The sequence below is a fragment of the Chrysemys picta genome, chromosome 4 (assembly GCF_011386835.1).
Source record: "Chrysemys picta bellii isolate R12L10 chromosome 4, ASM1138683v2, whole genome shotgun sequence".
In the NCBI taxonomy this organism is placed as follows: Eukaryota; Metazoa; Chordata; order Testudines; family Emydidae; genus Chrysemys; species Chrysemys picta.
The window spans coordinates 21,767,310-21,790,650 of record NC_088794.1 but is presented as its reverse complement, the minus strand read 5'-3'; the positions used below and the strand labels follow the sequence as shown (position 1 = coordinate 21,790,650).

Here is a 23,341-nt window from a genome sequence, read left to right as displayed (position 1 = left end):
TTCTCCATGCTGCTTCTTGTTGCAGTAGAGACAGAGCCAAACAGATACAGGCACAACTCCCATTTATTGCTTACAACAGAGCTGAATTTGTTCCCAAATCTGAAGACCAAACTGCAGACTTGTCCCTTCTCCTTTCTTTTGCTGGAGAAATCACCACCTTTCAGATCTTCTAGGCCTTTAATAGGCTGGAACCTGGCTATCTCAGGGGATGCCTCTCTCTGTGACTGTGACCCTTCAAGATAAATACATCCATCAGCCATGTTGGAGCTTACTTTCTAGGTAAGACTCAAAAATCCCAAGCAAGTGGCTCACTGCTACCAAACGCCCTCATACCAGTTATCCCGCTCGTCATGCATCTCACCCCCTTCATAACAAAATGCCAGGTTCATATCTCTACTTTAGCTCCTCCATCCTACCGCATGTGCAGTAACTACCCTACAAGGGATTTGGGGGAGGAAACAAAACCCACAACACAACGTTCTATCAAGTATACACAACTCTCTTATGAGAGGAAAGGGTCATGGATACCGTCTGATTTTTTGTGCTCAGACTCAATATTACAAGTCTTCTAATTAGTTTTCTACCATTCTGTGAAGGAAAAACTAACTATCCTTCTCCATACCTCATTACATACTTTTCTTACAAAAGTAATATTTGTAACAGAAAATTCAACCTTACTAATCAGCCTTACTTTTGAATTTCATGCGGGTTTTATTGCGTTCGTATCACAGCCTCCATGTTAACTTTCTGTTTTCCATTTAACTCAAAGACTGTTGAACTCAGTGAGCCATGAGGTAGAACTCTGACTGCTAAGCAAGGTTTTGATGGTTAGACCTGTTAAACCTTCAAGTAATTATTCTGACTCGAACTAATGAGCTAGGTAATTTTTCTCTATATAAGAGTCTCAAATTACAGAGTTCTGGGAAGCAACCTTTAATGCAGTGAAAAGATCACAAAAGTCTAGAAGTTTGTTTAGAAAGGGACTCCCCTCAAGGTTCACTGGCTCAAAATTTTGACTCACCCTAAAAATAATATTTTCTGTTTCAAATACTTAACACACCGACAGTCAAATTTGGAGGTCCTTATTCAGTCAAGCTCCCATTGACTTTTACCTGAGTAATGGATGAGTAAAAAAATGAATAAAGACCTCAGGATTTGCTCACAAAATAGCTACATTTTAATGGGATGATCAAACTTTGAACTCACCAACTTTGAGGATGGCTGTTGAGAAACTGGGTTTCCCTAATGGCATGCTATATGATCATGGAGTGAACCAGTACCTTAGTTTTGTTTTAACAGGGTTACCAAGAAAGTATAAAATGTGAAAAAACACCATTACAGGTTCCAAAGGTCCTTGAAAATGCTTAAATTAACTGTGCATCAACCGTGGATGTTATATTGAGTTATTGGAATGCTGTGTAATTCTCATTTTACGGCAATTTAGAGCTTATAACTGTTTTTTACTTGCATAAATAAAACCTTTTCCATTAATTTTAATAGGAGTCTAAGATGTTTTGTTTTTTAAAATCAGCATCAAGTTGAGAATCATGTCAGAGTAGTCTGCGTGTTTGAGATGTATATACAGATATACTCAGTAAGCATTAAATACAAACATTTCACTTGTTTCCTATAATCTCCATCATTGGGATTAAAGGCGAAAAGTCAAGGCACAAAATTCTGCTATTAGTTACCCTGTATAAACCTGGAGTGACTTCAAAAGAGATAAATGACCAGAATCTGATACGGAAAAGTGCTTTGGGTTGGAACATGTTTTTATTTTAAATCTAGCTGTACAATACAAAGAAATAATTGCGTCTCTCAAAATAAGAGCAACCAGGTTTTAGAATCTATAAATTCACCGTGTTTTCTATTTCCATAACCTACGCCAACATCACCACAGATCCTGATTCACAAACAAGGTTTCTCTAGAAGCTCCCCTGTGTAGAGACCGCACCAACCTTTAATAATTGTTATTTGTATTATTGTAACCCCTAGGAGACTCATTCATGGACCAGGACCCCATTGTAGTAGGTGCTGCCAAACACAGAATAAAAAGACAGTCCCTACCCCTAAGAGCTTTAAGTTTTCTACACATTTTCTTCCCTTAACATCTCCTTCCCTTACACACCAAAATGGTAACTACCAAAACAGACAGGGCCAGAATGTCATGTTGCATACATTGGTGTCACTGCACTAAAGAAAAGTCAATGGAACTATGCCAATTTACACCAGCTAAAGATCTGCCCCCCAGTTTTTACTTTCCCACATTCTCCAAACTTTCGGGGTTCAGACTGAAAGAGATGACTTTCTGCCTCCCTCTGCATTTACTAATGTCCCGATCCTGCAAATATATGAGTTTGATAAAATTAAGAATGTCCCTAAGTGTTTAAAGCAACAGAGAGTCCTGTGGCACCTTTAAGACTAACAGACGTATTGGAGCACAAGCTTTCGTGGGTGAATGCCCACTTCGTCGGATGCATGTAAGTGTTTACAAAGTCAGGACCTAAATTCTTGATGGAAATCCTGGTGAACAAAAAGCCTTAACAATAGTAAAATGCTACAGAAATTAAACAAAACGAGCCACGTTGTATTTCTGCAGTGTGCCGTTTTCCTTGATACTCTGCACTTTTTAATCACGGCCTACTATATTTCAACAGAAAATATACAGATGTTTTAAGAATGAAAGATGGAAGATAGATTTAAAAATCTATACAAATGTAGATATCAATGATTGCATCTGCTGTGTAAAGCATACATTCAAAGCTGAAGTTAATTCTCATGGCTCAGGCATTATGTTAAAAATACTTCTGGATTTCACAGGCACTTTTTCTAAGAATAATTTGAATAGAATCCTTCTAGCTGCTTTATCAATATTTATTAACAGGATGATTGAACTATTTTCCAATACTGGAAACAAACACTTAAAAAAACAAAAACAACAACAAAAAATGAAAAAACCTTGAACGCCACACATTTTGACCTACTGCAGAAAGTGTCTTAACTCATCCCTTAATAACTGTTATAACAGATAATTACTTCCTACGGTAGTATTAAAATATGTATATGTAAGAGTTATAAGAAACAACCATTGCAGAAGTATGTTTTATAGCTAGATCACAGAGAATTCTCTCAGTGCTGATCACACATTCAACTGATTGCTGAAGTACAGATCAATTTAACAGCCCTCATACATACAAGCAGGCCAACATTCTCTTCAAGAATCTCCTCACGACAGACACAAAAGATGAATTATACTAGACAGTGAGGATTTGGTAAATTATGGCCAGTTTTCTTCTGCTTTTCCTCCTTCATTTTAATTCTCATTCATCTTGGCAAAATCTTAGAAAGACTATTAACTAATCTCCTAAAATAACATCACAGCTGACACAACATATTAAATAAACAGTCAGTTAATAACCCAAATAAGCATGCCAGGACCAATAACTCATGTTATTTTTAAATAATAATACATAACAACAATATCCCCCTCCACAAACTATTAGATTGTGGTTTTATTATTTTCACAGCCACAATGAATAACCGGCAACCCAATAGTTACAGTATTAGACATATGTAAAGTCAAACAGAGATGCGTTTCAAAGGCTTCTTCAGTACATGTTGTTTGAAACATATTAGAGATTAAAACAAGAGAGTAGAAATCCTCAATAATCTAAGTCATTTTTCCATCTTTTTTTGCTTGATTTTCCAATTAATAATGGTATTTCTTTTTAAAACCCTTAAGAGGAAAAAAAAAATCACACATTGCCTTCTTTTACATCCTCTAACAGTTTTTAAAAAGAAATACTGTTAATTGGCAAATGAAGGAAAAGAAAATGACAGGAAAATGACAGACAAATTGTCCAAGGACAACTTGGATTTCAAAATGTTTTCTCCAACATCATCATCCCCATGTATTATTATTTGTATAAAGCTTGTAAAAAACTATTATATGGATGTTGTACATCTCTTCGCTCTAGGGCAGGCTCCTGATCTGATCCGCATTTAAAAATCCTGGGTGAACTACTGCTATGCCTGACCCAAGGCCCCCCCATAGTTTTTTAATTAACATAAAAAAGTAGAAAAACAGAGATTTGCCTGGCACATCGCTAAATTCCTCCTTTTGCTCTGTTCAGCCATTGTGCCCCACTTAAGCGAGAATGTATATGGCTTACTGCACTGTCCCGAAGTATAAAATGAAATGCAATTGCTGCTCAGTGGCATTTACAAGGAAACTGAGGCAGCAGGCCAGTTTTCAATCTCAACCTCAGGTCTGGCAGGCGGGACAGTCAATGCACACAGAATTTTTGCGTCCCTATCAGCAGATTGCCTGGTAGGCAGAAAGTAATACAATTTCACTTTTTCAGACCTGTTTTTGTTGTTACAGACTGCCTGACAATAGGGTTTTCCTAGCTTGCATACTATGGGTCCATCTTAGTCTGGCTAGAATCCTCTCTGAAGGCTTATACCAGATGTCTCTGAGAAAGACAATCCCCCTCAATAATACACCTAGATATTTGTGATTATATAGGCAGAAGGCGGGGATTGAGAGCTTTGTCTCGGATATGACACCACAGGCAATTGGTCTCCTTGAACAATTTAAAATCAGTTGAGATTTGATTCTGCAGTGTCTGTCATTTTAACAGATGATCTCAGTCAGAGTTTTAGAGCTCACTGACTCAGTTAATTTGTCATCAGGTGACTGGTAAACTGGAGAAAAAATAAGAGGAGGAAAGGCAAAGAGGTGATTTGATTGTGATGTCACAGTCCCACCATAACAAGCAGCTGTTCATAAGGCAGCACCACAGGGAGAGGGTTTCACTAAACACATTTTCGAGCGTATACCGTACCCAAAGGAAAATTTTCTCACCCACTAAATGTGCTCTCTCTTTCCTATTACTCCAAACTCATGTATTAGGTTTCCCTTCAACCCACTGCCCAGGGAGAAAAACAAAATGTATGAGCAAATCTTGGCATACACAAAAGCAAGGTGAAAAGCAGAGTTTTATAGTTTATTTTTTTAAAAGGGCAGGCTGAAAATATGAGTTTCCAGTTATTTTCATTCTTTATTTCATCATGAATGCCATATTTTCTCAAAAGAAAAAAATTGTGAGACAGATATTCAGTTCATGGTGTACTCATTATTCTTAACTAATTAAAATAAACAGACCTCCTTACAATCTTGGTCTGATTACAGATTAACCCATGACTGGCAGGATTACATAGATTTACCTCCTAGGCTAAATCACTTCTGTATCTGTATTACAACTTATAATTCTTTAAAGTTTAGCTGAACAATTTTTAGTATTTCCTGTTCATTGTATTTTCACAAAATAAATGACTAAATTAAATGTTTAGTGACTTTAAATCTCAACCTCTCCAGAGCTCAAATAAATGACATGCTCAAAAAGATAAAAAAAAAAAAAAAGGCAAAAGCCCTACCACAATTTTACCCAAGCTTCTCCCTCTCAAAACATTTAATACCATTTTCAATCTTAGAACCCCCCCCCCCCCAGCCTCAAAAAATTAAACCATATTCCTCAAATCCTGAACATTAGGAAAGCATGAATACATTTTTCTACACATAAACAACCTTCACTATTCTCCCCAGAGTTAAAAGGCTAGCCAGCACAACCTGCTACTTTTCACTCAACAGTCTGTTTTTATTATCCTTTACAATCGGCCTAAAAACATAATGACCATCTAATTCCATGAAGCTTGAAGACCTGGCAATCACATTCAATAATAAGTTAATGGTTCCTTTCTACTGAGAAAATCCGTCAGCTGCCAACCTGAAATAGATTTTAAAATATTTTTATTTTGTATTAATAGGAATACTGTTTATATTAAATAGCAAAAATATAAAATTACATCATTCTCAGCGTGCTTCCTAGTGGACAAATTTCCACTTCACAAAACCACAACTGCCAACAGGGGAGTCAGCAAAGAAGTCAAGGATTAAGCAGATATCAAAACAGAATTACCCTTTCACCCACAGAGGTGTTCTCTCCAGATGCATTAGTGGGGGAAGTTTGCAACGCTGTTTCCCATGCTATGCCAGTTTTGGGAATTTGAGATCCTATACAATCAGGCGCTGAGCGACTATTCAAAAGGTGCTAAGTGTCCTCAGCTTTTTCTGATTTCAACAGGAGCTGAGAGTGCTCAACACGACAGGATCAGTTCCAAAAGGGGGATAAAAGACTTTAGAACTATTGGTCCTATTGACATTTTTCAGCAGCACTAAGTTTCCTAATAACAGTAAAATAAATTTTAAGTTTATATATTTCTACGACAACTGTGAATAAGAAGCATTCATACAAGGTTGAAGGCTTGTCACCTGTCAGATGAAGTACCAAAGTTGCTACTTTCCAAGGCCATCCTTCCCCTCTAATTAGCCATTTCCAAAGTTTGTACATATTGCAAACGATTCCTGAAGCATTTATATAACTTACACTCATTAAAACAAAATAAACAGAAGTTTTTGCAACTCAGAATTAAGGTCAATGGAAAAATGAGACTGCAGGTCACAAAGACACTGAAAGAATGTTTAGCTGGAAAAATTGTGTCTAATTCAGTTTAATGGAAAGGAATCATGCTTTGTACATCACAAGCCAAACCAACATTCTCGGAGATCAAACATTTCATAAGATTTGAGTACCACTGACAGTATAAGTTTGGCATTAAGAGGATTCTCAGTCTGATGGAGTTATGGTGAGTAAAGTATGTTTACAGTTTGTCAACTAATAGTTTGACTTCATGGGCTTCAGCTAAGCAGTAACAAATTGTGCTTATATAGCACCTTTCACAAGGGCAGACCAAGGTCTAACAAGCAAAGCTCAGTCAATCAGAGTACACAAAAGAAACCAGTGAAATTTGAGTTTGGATTGAAAAACAGAGTTAAACAGACCATGTCAAACTTCCACAGGCAATGAATTCCAAATTCAAGAGGTGCAGTAGCAGCTGGGAAGCATGGCATCTCAAATACTTCGATATAAAGCTTGGAGCTGTCAGGAAGCCAGTAGTGCAAGAGATCTCAGAGGGCAACCATGCATATAGGAAGGCAGCAGGTCAGTCAGGCAGCATAAAGAGAGCTACACTGTTGTATCATCTTTAAAGTTAATGTTGTGATGATGAATTTAATGGGCAACCAATGCAGTGACCAAGTAGAAGAGTAATGTTCCGTCAAGTCAGAACGTGTGTGTGAAAAACAGACAGGTCCTTCCGCCACCACATTAACTCAGGCTTGAAATGTGCTGGGTAACCATAGGGTTCACAGTTTTGTTAAAATGCCTTCACAATTTCACTTCCCCCACAGCAGGAGAGTCCCAACTTCACTAGAACCTCTCTTCCCCAATGAGTCTGCAGCAATGGGAGGGGAAGGAAACTCTGCCTTCTGAGTAGATACCTCAACTCGTGAGCCAATGAGGCCAGCTACTGGGAGTTAAAGCAAGAGGTTTGAGGGAACCTTCAGAACTGCTATAATGGCTCAAGGGGAAGGGATGAAACAGACATCTCCAGGGAACAATATGGCAAACAAGGGTGACAGAAGAGACCCTTCTAGAGGAAGGAGGCGGGGAGCAAAGAAAACTCACAAGGGAAGGAAAGCAGCTAAGCACTTTGCCTCAAGTCAAAGTCCCAAAGGGGAGGGAGCAACAGACCACCAAAAGCTGGAGTGGGCAAAATGAGGCTGAAAAGGGAAAGAGACTATATAAGGAACAAGAGAGCAGAGACAGACAAGAGGTGATGAGTTCCCCATAAAATCCAGGGGAGTGGGGGGAGGGGCAGAGAATATCTGAGCAACAGTGAATTGCTTATGTTTGGGTTGAGTATTATAGATGCATTTTTTAGCTATCAATCTAATTATCTCAGTCCAATAGAATGGCAATCAAAATAATTCAAATAATGCTTCTCTCTAAATTCTTTTCTTATTCCCTCTCTACCTCTGCATTAGGAAAAGTGGGGGGTTCAGAAAGAAGAGCACCCCTCAAAGATAAAAATAAATCAGAGCCCAATATCTGCTAATCAAGAGCCACAAAGGGCAAAGCAGGAGACCAGGTGAAGGAGAGAGAGGCTAAGTAAGCCCGCTGCCATCCATATTCCCAGGTTGCGCTAAACTCAGCCAGGGACCGGAGGAAGCTGGGCCACCTGGAAACACTATCCCACAGTCTGCAAACCCCTGATTTATACAACAGTGAAGAATGAGTTTTGAAGCAGACAACCAATCAAAATTCAGTTAATCTATCATTAAATACTTCTCTGGCTCACATTAAGTTAACCACAGTTTCCAAAATAGAACATCTCATTTTTCACTGTTCATGAATCAGTAAAAAACCCCTAAATATCCCACAAAAACAACAAGGAGACCGGTGGCACCTTAAAGACTAACAGATTTATTTGGGCATAAGCTTTCGTGCCACTGGACTCCTTGTTGTTTTTGTGGATACAGACTAAAACGGCTACCTCCTGATAAATATCCCACAGCAGCTAGTGTTGCCCAGTCATGGAGATATTTTTGGTGTTGACACATTTCCAAGAGGACTGAATGGATTCCACCTGTTCTATCTAATGTATAACTAAATCTCTAAGTGCTATTATATGTCTGACACCTTCAGGAAGAGATGGTTGCTATTCTGGGGAGAAAAAAAAATGTACAGGGCCTAGTCCTATAAAGTGCTCAGCCTCCTTTGACGTCTATGGATGTTGAAGGGTCTGTTTCAAGAGGTTGGCAACATACACTATTCTATACTGAAAGCTGTGTTGGCATTTCCATTGTGAACTCTTATTTTCCAATTCTTATTTTGTCTGAAACTCATCAAACATCCCTCAGAATGGTTTTGTTTAAAGCTCATTTCTAAACATTATTGGAATGTAGAACATCACAACCACAGTAAATAAAAACACCCAAAATGCTGTGGGCATTAAGAAGCAGGCCACTAGCCTCTCAGCTAAATTTGTGGTCTAGAAAGGAAAAGAAAAAAAATATATAGAAATCAAATAGGCATTGGATTCAACTCCTTATTCATCAGCTTTCAATTGCCTGGCATTTTTAACCAAAATTAAATTAAGAGGTAGAGAAGATTAAAAAAATTAAAGCCATCAATTTATATAGACAGCACTCAGTAATACTTAAACTAAGAAACAAAGGACGTGCCTCGCACAAGAAAAGGTTTTCAGACTCGGGAGTCAGGACCATGCTTGGTGCTAGTAACAAAAATACACCAAATAAAATTAACACTTTCATTCAAGACATTTCTATTGCCAAAATGGCTATATTATTATTTAAAACATTCATTCTGAGCCTATTAGAGTAAATAGGATTATCTGAATCAGTAGATATTACTCAAGTGAATAATGGTTGCAGGATCTAACCTTTTTACTTTCTAGACTATCAAGTAAGGAGAACAAAGCTTAACAGCCACATCAATATTTGGGGAGGGGGAGGCGGCTTTGAGCCAATATAGTTTAATTGAGTGGGAACATATTGAAAAACCACAATCAAATACTACTGAACGTGTTTAAATTGTAAGCAGCTTCATGTAATAGAACTCTGAAACCTTCCAACAAAGTAAAAGGTCAAAACTACAACTGTCTCTTTAGATTGAAAAGTAATGTATCAAACAAGCCAAAAAATACTAACAAGCAAAAGGATACTCCACACGAGTTTGATCTCCCCATGTTTGGAGGCACAGATGAATCTGAGAGATTCATGACCTGATACACAAACTGAGGGTACAATAATCGAGGGAAGTAGCATTTCAAAGACCTTTGTAAGAACTGAAAAAAGAAATGACGTTTTCCTTATGTGCAGCACCAAATCAATTCCTCTTAAAGCAGCAAATCATAGATTGATGAAGAAAAAAAACAACAACTGTAATTTAGTCCAGCTGCCAACCACCAGAAACATGTTAAAGGACAAACTACAACACAGGTTAAATTTGAAACTCTGACACTGAAACAGAATAAATTTAAGTGCCATGCAAAGAAGAGCTAGATTTATATTAAAAACAACAACACACCAACAAATGAAGCCAAAAATCTTATCTACCAAGACAGATTTATATTAAAGGAAAAAGGTGTAGCAAAGCAAATACACATTAGAGAAAGTGTAAATTATTTTGTTCTTAAGCCCACGCAGGCTAACATATAATAATGTAAAAGGTTTATTTACCCAAGAGCTGTGTATGAAAAATGATTTGTTCTCATAACCACAGTTCAATATGACAGATTTTGCTCTAATTAGAAGTCAACCACAAATGCCATGTAATTCCCTTAAAACACACTAACCTTGTTATAATTCAATTGGAGTATGTTAAGTGTGCAATAGTATAATGTGAAATTCTAACCAAGTTATTTTTAAATTCTATTCTTATTAAGTAAACTTGGTTGCAGAACCAGTGTCAAGAAGCCAACCAGTTCATATCACATTTATGGCAATAATGAAAGCATCAGTATAAAATACACTTTAAAAAAAAGGGGGGGGGGGAGAGAACACATCTATTATGAGTCTATTGGAACTGAGAGAGGAGAATATGGGATCAGAGCCACTGATCCTTCTTAGGCGTCTGGGGAACAAAGCAGTTAGTGGGACAGAAACACAAACCAGCACTGACTGCTCTTCCTTTCTCAAGACATTCATTTAATATTTCTGACCAAATGGCACTTCTCTGTCAGGTCATCTGCATACCCACTTACAAAGGCTGCAAGAATGCTTCCCCCACCCCCTTTTTAAAAATTTAAATAAAAGCCTTGAATACGTCTTCTGAGGCTTTCCCTTTCATAGTATGCACAAGAGAGGAGAGAGAATGCAACTGTAGGACAGTATTTCTTAATCAGATCTAATGCCACCCACTGAAACTGAATGGGAGAATATGATTGCAAGGCAGCACTTCTTGATCAAGTGTACGGATCTGCCTTTCAAAGTGAATAAGGCTGTGGTCACCATTTTTTAATTGGCTCAGCTGATACCCTATACAAGTTCTAAATGGAAGAACACAGCTGTGGCCTATAATTCTTGACTTGATCTTCCACAGAAAAGACTGAAAGAACACAAATGCACTAAAGCATTTACCCTATTAAATCAGTTCTTCTTTCAAAATATTCACTGGATTCACCATGAGAATGCTTTATTTCTTATTCACATGATAAAGTGTTCAGTGTAAAAGCTTTCACTGCTCACACCATAAAGAGGCAAGACGTCTGCTTTTGCTCAGGTGTTCTTGGCTTCCTAACATCAATATCTGAATTTCAATTGACAATATCTTAAACTGTACTATTTATATATTTTTTTAAATATTCACCAACATCTCATGGAGGACGTTACGGTTAAGGCATTTATTTTAAAAAGAAACTTCCCCCCTTAATTCCTACAGTATAAAATTGTCTAGATATCTTACATGATTTTTAAAAATTCCACCCAAAGAAACACTTTTTTGTGGTGCTGACAGTGGTTTTTCTCTTTGAAATGAAAAAAGGATGCTTCACCAGAAAAAAGTGTTTGTTATGATTTGTATGTTATACAAGAAAATTTTCAAGTGAAAAAACTCATACTATTCCTGAGATAACAGCATCTAATATATCAATTTTCTTTCTCTGTATATGGAAACACTCTTGAATTATACAAGCAGGGTAGTGTGGGACACAGGAGCTTCTGCAGAGAAATAAAAGATATTGGAAAATGCTTCTGCCATTTCAGGGGTAAAAATGACAGATTTCTCCCTGAATCGCATAATAATTACCTAATTAATGAAACCCATCTAGTAGGCTTTCTTAAAAATGTCTTGACTGCGAGAGGTGCCCCTAACAAGTATTCCATTTTCTCAAAGATTTCACACTCTGATCTTTGGCTGCCAATATACTGTAGGTGTTACAGTTAATGTATACTCATTACCATGCTGTGAACAAAAACTGATGAACAACACTTATCACAAAGCAGTGAGTTTTCTCCACACAGAGGAGGTAAAACAAAGAGGGATACTAATCACATGTTCACATTTTGCCAAAAATTTATGATTTTCTCAAAAGAAACAGTAACTGAGTGCAATGCAGTAAAATATATTTGATTTTGCATTTTGATATATACTGCATGGTGATGTTAAAACATCATGACTGCACAAAGAGCTCACCATAGGCAATCTGAAAATTATCACAGGGTGACAGTGTCAAAAGTAGGGAGCTTGACATTAAACCTACCACCTTTGTTTCAGTTTCTATTGCACATAGTAGTTGCCTCATCTTTTTCTAAGGTTTTCAATATCTTGCCTGATCTCCATTTTTCTATATTTCAATACTGCCAACTCACATGAATGAAGCACGCAAATACAACTGCATTTTGTAGATTGTCTTTCCTACAAATCATACACAACACAGTACATGACATATACATATCCATGCATTGGGGCATGGGGGCACACCAGTAACTGCAAAGGAACCGAAAGCCCCATATTTGCTCAGAGTAGTTACCCAGCTGAATTTGAAAAGTGAAGATTTTATCTACATTGCAGCTCTAATTTTGCGACTACCAACAGATTTTTCTGGATAAGCATGAGGTCAGTTTAACCCCCCCCCCAAAACTGCACTTTTGTTCTCATCAATCTTGACATCCTCTCTTTATTTTCAAACCTAAGACCTTTAAAAATCTTTCTCTTCTCTCCCTCTGATGTCACACATCCTTTATATCTGGACCAAAGATCATTCAGATGATCCACTACCCCAGACCTGGGAATTTTCTACATACCACTGTGGTAAGTTAGATAATACTTGGATGTGCTAACTCCCACAAGAATAACATGACCCAAAGGACATCAGAAAGTCCTGGATCTCCCTACATAAACAATAAAACCCTCTCCTGCCCTTCTCCTCCTCCTTTCTCCCACCCCTACTTCTCCATGCCCACTCTCTTTGTTCCAATCTCCATGCACCAAATAATTTCAAAACAAATTTAAAATTTTGCATTTGGGAAAATGTTTCCATGCCTCCTCCTAATCCCCTCTATGGCACTGACTACACGGGCGATGTTTCTATGATACCACTTGTGTCCCATTATGCCAACACACTGGATGTGCACTGTAGTTCATATTGCAAAGTGCCTTGTGTTTGGCACAAGGCACTTTCCAAAATGAGTTTTCAAATACAAAAAGAATTAATTTCATCACAGGGAGCCCAGAACTCTCCACTGTACAAGCCATGGAATCTATTGGCAGAGCCTGAAAATTCTACTTCCTTATGGCAAGTAAGTCACAATGTTGCCAACTGTCATGATATTTGGTGTGGTTTTTTTTTTTTTTTTTTTTTTTTTAAAGTCTCAGCTCCTGGAAGCATGTGATTAGATGAGAACGCTCAACTTCCATTTTTAAAAAAGTTTCTAGCCCTCGTGACTGGAGACAAGACCTTGAAAATGTTATCCAAATTCACCTAAAGGCACAAAAAACAGAACATCTTGGGGGTTTCTGTCTCTTTCTTTCTTTTCTTCTTTTTTTAAATCATGATTTTTAAGCCAATCTCATTTTTGAAGGGCTAACAATACTGATTTTACCAAGCTGCAGTAGAATTTTGTCTGTTTTCACCCCTGGTATTTTGAACCCAGACAGCAACAATGAAACTGACAAGAATCAGGTCTATTTCACTCTGTGGCTGCTTGTGAAAGCTATGAACCACAGCAGAGGCAGGCACTGGAGATATTCACTGGGGCAGATGATCAATGACAGAAGTAGTGAGAGGTCTGTCTCCTCAACAGCCAGGAAGTTCCAGAGGGAAGCAGATTAAAGACTTGTCTACATGCAGAGGTTTTTATGGGGTTTGTTTTTTTCTAATTAAAATGATGTGCATCAACACAATGCAATCCCTTCTTGCAAATTAACTGGCCAATTATTATGAAGTAGATAATCCACTCTGAAAGTGGAGTAAATTCATTGCAGAATGAGTAAGGTTTGTGTGGACACATTTGTATTTTGCAGTTACTTGGCAGTCCTCCAACTGGTATCCTATGCTGCATCGTTTCATCCTAAAACTGACCAGCAAGGAGAGGGATGTGGGAGGTGTTTCAAATTTTATCAGACATCTAGTAGACCAAGAGAGCGCTTCTGAGCAGGGTTCAGAGACAGCAACCTAACAGAAATCCCAGCACCCTCCCCTTTCCTTCCATCTGGCAAGTGAGGGTTATTTTCTGACCTGGGCATAAAGAGTGGGGCCACTCATCTTTCATCTTATATCTTAGGCTGGCATTGTTTAGTCCTCTCTGACTAGGAGACATCTGGTAATATTTCCAAGCACTAGTGTGGGTGGCTGGGTGGGAATAAATGATTGGAAAAGTTACAAAAAAGAAATGAGGAACTGAGAAATTTCTGTGGTTGGGAAGAAGAAAGAAAAGAGAAAATATAAGTGAGAAGAGAGTGAATAGAATGTGGGGACAGTGACATAAATAATGGGGTGTGATTAGAAAGGAGGGAAAAGAGTGACAGATTTGTGAAAAAAGAAAAGATACACAATAATCTGTTACAGAAAAGAAAATGGAGGAAAACAAAGAAGGGTAAAGAGATGTAACAAAGATAAGGGATGTTATAAGTTACGTTTTAAAATGTATTAACTAGAAAGATGATTGACAATGTTAGAATTATATACCATACACAACTGTTTTATTTATTTAAATTGCCCAGAAGCATGGCTTCAAAGTCATGGCACTGTGTGTGGAAGAGAGGGGAAGAAACATGGCAACATGGCACTTTTCACCCCAGATGGCTCCTGAATTAGTAAAACAACATTGGTTAAACTTTTCAAGCTCCTGAATACATGTGTCTGCCCTTCCCTCTCAGCAGCTTTTCCTGCAACTATACCGGAGTACCAGATGTTTCCACACAGGGAAAACGCTCCTATGTTGACGGGAGAGCTTCTCCCATCGGCATAGTTAATCCACCACTGCAAGAGGTGGTAGCTATTTTGACAGGAGAAGCTCTTCCGCTGACTGCACTGGTGGCTAGGTCGGTATGCCTCTGTCGCTCGTGGGTGTGGATTTTTCACACCTCTGAGCGACATAATTATACCGACGTAAGTCTGTAGTGCAGACCTGGCCACAGACATGTTAGAAGAACTATTAAAAAGTGTAAACTGCTAGTTAGCCAAATGGATGCCAAAAAGATACGGTCACTGTCAGAGTAGGGTTGCAAACAGATCCATATTCTACCCTTCGTATTATAACTGGCCTCACTTTTCAGATTTGGGATATATATTCTTATGTTCTGCAGTTGGAATGCAAGGAAAGAAACTTCTCTTCTATCACTTCTCCTCTCCAAGTTATCCAACTTGCTGCCAACATCCTCTCTCTTTTCTGCTGCTCCAAATCTGACTATTACCATCTCAAATCCCTTTGCTGGTTTCTCAACATCTATTTCAAGGTTCTTCTCTTCCACATAAAATGCAAGATTCTTCTCTCTAAGGCATGCCACTGCCTAAATCTCTACCCTCATCTCTCCCTATGCCCCCTCCATCCAAGTGTTACTCCTATTTGGTCCATTTTTCTCCACTCACTCCCAACAATAAGGTGCTTTCTATACCACCACTTATGCCTAGAACAGTCTGGGTATAAACATGTGAGGTTTCCTCACTCTCCTACTTCAAAACACTCTTTACAGCCCATGTTTTAAATGCAGTTCAATTACAATAAACCATTCTTCTCTTGGGAATCAGCTCCACGCTCAAACTGGGGAGGATTGAATACACCTCTCTGATATAGGTACCGATTTTTCCTGGATGATCTTGGTGTTAGGTTTGCCAATCTTCCAGGTAGCCTGGAAGTGAGGGGTGGGGTGGAGGCAGCCAAGGTGATGCTGGCACAGGCTTCTGGCAGGTGCCCAGCGTAGGAACTCACTGATTTAGGCTCCAGATCCAAAAAGGTAACATAGGGGGCATCCCGAGGGGATCTCTTTAAGGGATAGGGGCAACACTTTTAACCCCCTGGGGCCAAATGCAAACCAGGGGCTGGGACACTAGCCCACCAATGTGCTTAATGGCACTGCTGGCTGGGGTCAAGGCCCCCTCTCACCTCAACCCTCGAAAAGGGGAGGAATGGGTTTTTTCCCCCCTCTCCCCCAAGGAAAGAGTTTTATTTCTTTTTTTATTCAAAAAAAAAAATTGAGTGAAAGGGGTTTGGAGTTTGGCTCTTGCAGTAACTGGGGTCAATACCTCCAACATGTGAAGGTCTCTTTCCTTGTTCGCCCGCCCAGCAAAAGCTAGGAGCCAAGCAGCTGTGACATGTGCTCCTACCACCTGGCCTCTCCCCGCCACCTCCAAATGTGGCAGCTACAGAACAGAGGATGCCGGGGACTCCCAGGGCTTGAAAGCCCGGGTTAGGAAGTTTTGGATGCAGGCACTCCAGGGTGGGAAGGAACAAACGATGCTTGCTGGGGGCACACCAGGCTGCTTGTGATTTATACAAGTTTTGTGTGACAATACGTTTTTCTAAGTGAAAATTGGAACATACAGGACCAGACCCAACACCCAAAGACCAGTCCTCAGAGCAGCTGTCTTTGCCAGAGAGTCTCTTTCACTTAGAGTCCTCTCCTCTAGCCCAGAGTCATGGTATTCAAAGTGTTAAGCTTTTGGAGACTGTACTGGGTGGCGGGGGGTGCCAGTCGTGCCAGGCACGTGATCAGAGCTCCAGGGAGGACAGCTCATTCTGCCCCTGTGGACTAGGCACCCTGAGTTCTGCGTTGTTCCAGACCACAGTGAAGAGGCTAACGATGGCCAGCAACACCATCACCATTATTACGGAGCATATGGTGAACATGTGCCTGGTACCCGTCTTGTAGTCGCTGTCATGGAGGATGAGCATGCCAAGGCAAGCCAGCAGGTTCAGGGGTATGCGGAATGTTAGTGGGCAGGTAGAGGTGCCCAGAGAACCTCCTATTGCAATGACTGGCTCCCCCTGTGGTGGGAGCACCCCAAGAATTGGCAAAGGATCAATGCGATGCAAGTGACTGCACTGTGCTATCCTCAATGGGAACCTTGGCTGTAATTTGACTAATAAAGTTGCAGCCTGGATAAAACCCATGCCACGTATCCTTGCCTTCTTCCGCGCAGGAAGCAGACCAATAAACCACTCTTTTCTACTCCATTTCTGTGTTGTTTCTCTAGTTTAGCACTGAACCAGTTTGTGCCTTTAGGATGTAAGCAAGTCACCGCCCTATCTGTCAATTTCCATCTGTAGAATTACGATGATAGTATTTCCCAGATCAAGGGATGTAAAGTGCTATATAAGACCTATGGATTTTTATTACATACACTATGTGCACATTTATACAACACAATCAGTACATTTAAGTCTTTAAATATACTAGGATTTGTTTTTAAAAAATGTATTCATTTGTGTTTAATCAGTTGAAATTTTACATCACTGCCCATCCCTTTCCAAAACAATAAATCTTTTAAGTTTTTATACTAATAAGGGAGATCTTCCATTCACTGAAATAAGGGGGGAAGCATACCACAATCAAATTAACAGGCTGTTCATAGTGGCTAAGTGTTTAGGAGGGTGAACTGTTAATTACCTTGTGTGTCAACAATAGGGCAGTTAAGACGAAACTCTCTCAGAGGGTTTGTGTGTCTGGGCTTGTTTTTCCCCTAAAGAAAAACTTGATATTCAGACTGATAGCCACGGTGTGTGCTACATCAAGTTAAAAAGAGAGCAGTAGTTCCACACAGGTGCACATCCTCCAGCCCTGAAACTGCACCCTAAATCTTCCTTTCTGCAGTGAAGCATAAGGAGCTGTGCTCTTCAGCTTGCATGGCATGAATCCTCTGCACAGGCTCCCACAATCCTACCTTTCCCTCCTCAAGCAGCAGCACTCTATTGACTGATTCTGCTGCATTAAGGGTTTTCCATACCTGGAAGAACAGGAGGCCATAATTTGGTCCCGTAATAGGATCTTTTTATTATACTATCCACAAAATATATATGCAATACTAAATGCTATACATGCATATTGAAGGTTATATAGAAAAGTGCATTCAAATGCAAGAAAATTTTAAATTTTCATGAATTCTTGAAAGGTGCACTGGATAAATTTACCAACCAATAAAGATTGGCAACTAGGCTAAAATAGTATCAGATAGGATGGTTTATTATATTTATAAATAATGTGAGGCACCGAAATCCTACAGCAATTAACAATGTAGGTAAATACATTTCAACATAGTTACCGAGTTTTACTGGAGCAACAGTAGTTCCTTTTCATTATATTGTACTTCCTGAATATTCACACTGCTCATTGTTGCATGTATGCCTTACAATAAGGTCTTTCATGGCAAGATGATAGAAATGGTCAGAGCTAAGGTTGCTGTGGAAACTTGATCTCTGAAGTTCCTGATTTTTGTGCAATTAAAGCCTTATCCTTACTGTCACTTTAACATACTTTGTGGCTTTTAAAAAAAATCTGTATAAATGTCCTTTTTATAATGCATTTCAATAAATATTTTGTCAGAAGATACATTTGCATTTATTTTAATGACTGGTCCTCAAAAAGGGCGTTTCTCCAAACTTTCTAAAACACTATTTCACTTAGGGGCCCCAAGAATAATCACGAGGAATTTCAACTCAAAAGGCAGTAATTCAGGAAAGTCATAAACCACTAAGAATGACGTAAATCAGAAATGGGAGAACCATCCTTTATACCATCTTATGCCAACGCAGATTTATTTCTCACAGCATATTCTTAAATGTTTTGCTTCAACCATGACTAATAAAAACAGCTAATGATTAAGTGAATTCTGGCAAGGAAAAAAAAAAAAGAGTTGCAAAGCCTGATGTGGACAGGACAGAATACTGAAAGGATTCCAAGTGAGCAAACATCAAATGAAGGATTATCCTTATTTGTGAGGAATCCATTGCAGCAAGAAATTGAACGAGAGACCTTCACATCCAGAAGCAGAAGGGCTTCATATTGAACTAAATGAGAATCTTCTTTTTCTGTCAGTAGTAGTCCTATGGCTATGATTAATAATATGGTGCACAAAAGATACACGTTTCAAAGACTTCTCTTTGAGGTCCCCAGTCCAAGTATTAACCAGGCCAAGCCTTGCAGGCCAGATCAGATGAGGCATATTCAAACCTTATCAGTTCTTAAAAACAGCCAGCAAATGTCTTGTCAACCACAACATCCTGTAGCACTTATAATTTGAGTCATCCCAGAAATCACAGTGAAAGATGGCTTAATTATTGCAAAAATTAATTCTCAGATGCACACCTGCTAAATAAATTAGTTTGTTAAATTATCAGTTTTAACATTTTATAAATTATTATTTGAAAATTTAAAAGAGCTATTGTCATGCAGAATTCACACTGAGTCAAAGGGGAAAACTCTTTATAAATGAATGAATGAAACTTGTATGAGGCCAAGAAATATCTACAGATCTGAAAAACTGTCAGTTCCAAACCACCCCTTTTCCACTTGTGAAATCAGCTAGAATTGTTAGTGAGAATAACTGCAAAAACAAGCATCTGCCTTGGGAACATTTGGAATGTCATACTTTGGTGCATGCTTAAGTCAGAGAAAAGCTATACATTGTGAGTGGTCAGCACAGGATTTTCAAATATTCACATCTTTTTATTTCAAAACATTTTTTTAAAACAAGCACAAATTTGCATTTCTCTTTCAGAGAGGTCAAGGTTTAAAACAAAGCCATTTCTTTGTTACCTGAGCACGAAAACAGATTCTGAAAAAAATTTCAACTGATGAAATATTTCGCTCCTGATTCACACAGTTTACTCAGAACTGAAATATAGGCTTTTATGAAAAAAAAAAATGTATAAACTCCCTTTTAGGGTGAAACCAAGTATGAGAAATTTAAATACAACAAATATTTTGAGAAATGTAAGTAGGGTGACCAGACAGCAAGTGTGAAAAATTGGGATGGGGGTGGGGGGTAATAAGAGCTTATATAAGAAAAAGACCCCAAAATCAGGACTGTCCCTATAAAATCAGGACATCGGTCACCCTAAATGTAAGTGAACGAAAATAAGGGTTCGATACACGTGTGCCATTTCCACTTTTATTGTGTTGCTACAGTTATACGAGTCCTTTCAAACAAAGATGCTCAGAATATGACTGCGCAACAGAGAACTAAAAAAGTAATATTTCATATTTAACTGCGCCATAGGATCCACCTGTCAAGAGTTCAACTGGACTCAACCACATGATATGGGACAGAATCATACTTGTGAAGTCTGCAGTCTCAGAAAGCAGAAACCGAAAGTCTACTAACAAATGGTAATAAAGCACGTTGAACATTACCAGCCGACAGATTCCAGTTCTTCAGCTTTCAATTTATAGTATGCACCAAAACTTTGAAACTAAAAGTATGAAGCAAAATGACCCAGATAAATAGAGCCTGGATACCTACTAGATACCAAATCCTCCTTTAGTTTAGCTCAAAAAAATCAACTGCACTGTAAATATTATATAATAAATATTTAAAAACAACAACAAAGCAATGTGTTGAAGATGCCATTGTCAAATAAGTTACAGCAAGCTCCAAGTATAGCTAGTTATCTTAGACATACACCAACAGAGATCAAGTACAAGACACCAGGGCCAAATTATCCACTAGCTTAAACAGGCTGCTTATTCTATTGACTTAAGTTAAGTAATACCCACTTATGCCAAAGGTGAATTTGGCCAACTGTATTTACACAAACTGAAGGATCTTCATATTCATGATTTCATCCATCCACCAACTTATCTGCTCTAATTCCTTCTGCACCCCCTCCCAATATCCACTACCCCTTTCATCTTTTTCCTACCCCTATCCTCTAGTCTTATTCATGCTGTTCCCTTCTCTTGAAGCAGCGTCTCAGATTTCATCCACCAAGAGCCTTCTTTTCCCATCCAAATATCACTTTAAACTTGTTTCTTCCAGAAATCCTTGTAAGCTTATTGTCCATTCCAATCATCCCTCCTTACCATCCTTAACCTAACGTGTGGTCCCCAGTTTTTGCCTAGTATTTCTATGGGGCTGATCTGTATTTCCTTAAGAAAAACTTCCTTTGAAGTCAGAGTTTTGTCTAAGTAAGGAAAAAGTAGTGCACATCAAACCTCTTCACTTCAAGCTCTTCAGGGGCCAGAAAGCAACTTAATCTATATTCCGTGAAGCAGCACTATGCAAAAAGGACAGATCTTGCAAACCCACTTCAGGGGTTTGCGGAATCCAGCTCTAACCGATTATTAAAACAAAACACAGCTTTTTTTTTTTACGTTCATCTATATAATCCAAACCAAGCTGACACTCCTTAATGAGAACTCTGAATTCTTTCATAAACAAACATTTCTTAAGATTAGTTATTATTTCTTTCAGGAACACAAATTAGCATGTTTGCATTTCCAATGCATTATAGAACACTATATAGCAAATATCTATTTCTCAAAATGAGCAGCTTTTCAAAGAGCTACTCATGTTTGTGTATGCAAATATATACATAAATACACTGATGCATGCATTTAGAGAGACACAGATTTTAGCAGACAATGTGTTTATTCCTACAAGGCAGACAACATATAAATGTTTTCAGATCTATCCTTGTGAACAAAACAATAAATCTGGGATTTTCTAAATCAGATGAAAGAGAGGGGGACCAGAAATAATCTAAAAAAACCCTTCCTTTGCATATCACAAACTTTTAGAAATTGGACTTGTAACTTCAAATTCACTTATAAGAGCACTAAGCTTCTTGCATTCCCAATAATTATGTATTCTTAGAGTCTTTTTAAAAGTACTCCAGAAACTAAGCATAATTTGAGTTTACTTTTCTTTATTGACAGGGGGGAAAAGAGTACATGTTTGTGGGAGGAGCACTCAAGCTGCTGCCAGTTCTCCAGGTTGCAATTATGTTTTAAATTCAATTTAAATGTGGGTCTGGCTTCTCAAGACTGACAGTAACAATCAAAAGAACTAAAAGGAGATGCCTATATTTCTGCCCCTCTGTTATTAATTTCTATTTCTCTCTCTCTGCAATGCTTTTGGATAATATTGTTTGTATCAAAGAGGCTAAATCAAATAGTATGTATTTCTCTTTGTTAAAAACCTGTCAATAAACACTCATTCCTCCAACCTCAACTTCTTCCCCCCACCATCACTAATGCTCGCTCCTCCCAAATAAAACAAAACAGATGGAAACTTCAAACGAAGTGAACAAAAGAGATTTTTTGTTCCCTCTTTTCTAGAAGATAGCTGGAAGAAGAAAAGATTTTGTGTTCCATCCTGCAACATTTACTCAAGCACAGTGACTTCAATGGGACATGTGAGTAAGGATTACTCATGGGAGCTAGGGCTGCAGGTCTCTAGTAGGTCATCTAGTCCATCCCCCTAACACTATTGAATTATTTCCCTTAGTGTGCGTATAGTGGGGCTTTGGATAAAATTGGAGTTAATCATTTTATTTATAAAGAAGCACCCAACACACTCTCTGCCATTGCTCTGGTTAGAGAGAGGGGGAGCTTGTGTGTCATACATTTAAAATGAACTTTAAATGTTGTTATAAAGCTATATGAATTTGTTATTTACAAAGCATCACCCTCACAGCCACTATGTTCAAACATAAGTATCTACACAACTTAACTCCTGTTCTCCTTAAACTCAGAAGTCACACAGACTTCAATGGTTCTACTGGTGTCAGTAAGCGAAGAAGGATTTAAGGAACAGTTGTTACACCATTATGGCCCAATTCTGGGAGGGACCTGGCCTCTTCACAGTTAGTTCTTGTTCCAACTCTCTACCCAGCAACCCACTATTCCTCTCTATATTGCCCGTCCAATCACCGAGGGCCTCAACCACCATTCTAGCCTCTCCGTTGATCCAGCCTCCACTCATCATCCCTTGCTCCCAGACCTACCTTTCCCCTTCAACACTTGCCACAGCCTCCCTTAGAACATCTGTGCCCAGGTCCCGCTCACCTCCAGCACCTACACCTTCCAGTTTTCAGCCCATCTCAGCTCTCTCAACCACACCTGTCCTCACTCCTTGAGCTCTTCCTCCAGCTCCCTGAGCCCCTCCTCCAGTCACATGTACCACTCCGGGGCTGAACCTCACCCTAGCCCCCAAAGGGCAGTAAACTCTCCCTTGGCCTCCATCAGCAGCTTCCCCCCAACCTCACAATGTAGGGGGTGACCCCCCAGCCTCCTTGTCCCCACTTGCTACTGTGGGCATGAAAGCCCCTTTAGCCCCTGCCTGGGGGGCATGTGAACCCCACATGGAGATGAACCCTTTCAGCTCCCCCCCTCCCCCATCACTCTGGGAATAAACCCGCCTGATCCCCCCCATTGAGCAATGATACACTTCCCCCTCCAAACTAGGGATTAAATCC

The 23,341-nt window shown here is 39.0% G+C and overlaps 1 protein-coding gene across 9 annotated transcripts in view; it reads right to left on the bottom strand.

The window, feature by feature from the left end:
- Positions 1 to 23,341, bottom strand: part of USP49 (ubiquitin specific peptidase 49) — a 59,070-nt gene that overhangs the window by 34,651 nt on the left and 1,078 nt on the right. For 3 of the 9 annotated variants that reach the window (XM_042849056.2, XM_008173762.4, XM_065591576.1), the window contains exon 2: positions 1 to 232. The exons of 5 other annotated variants lie outside the window; for them this stretch is intronic. The gene's annotated coding sequence lies outside the window, so the exon portion shown is untranslated. Of the gene's footprint in view, positions 233 to 5,981; positions 23,228 to 23,341 lie in introns of those variants that run through there. One more of the 9 variants, XM_065591575.1, reaches the window with a different exon arrangement.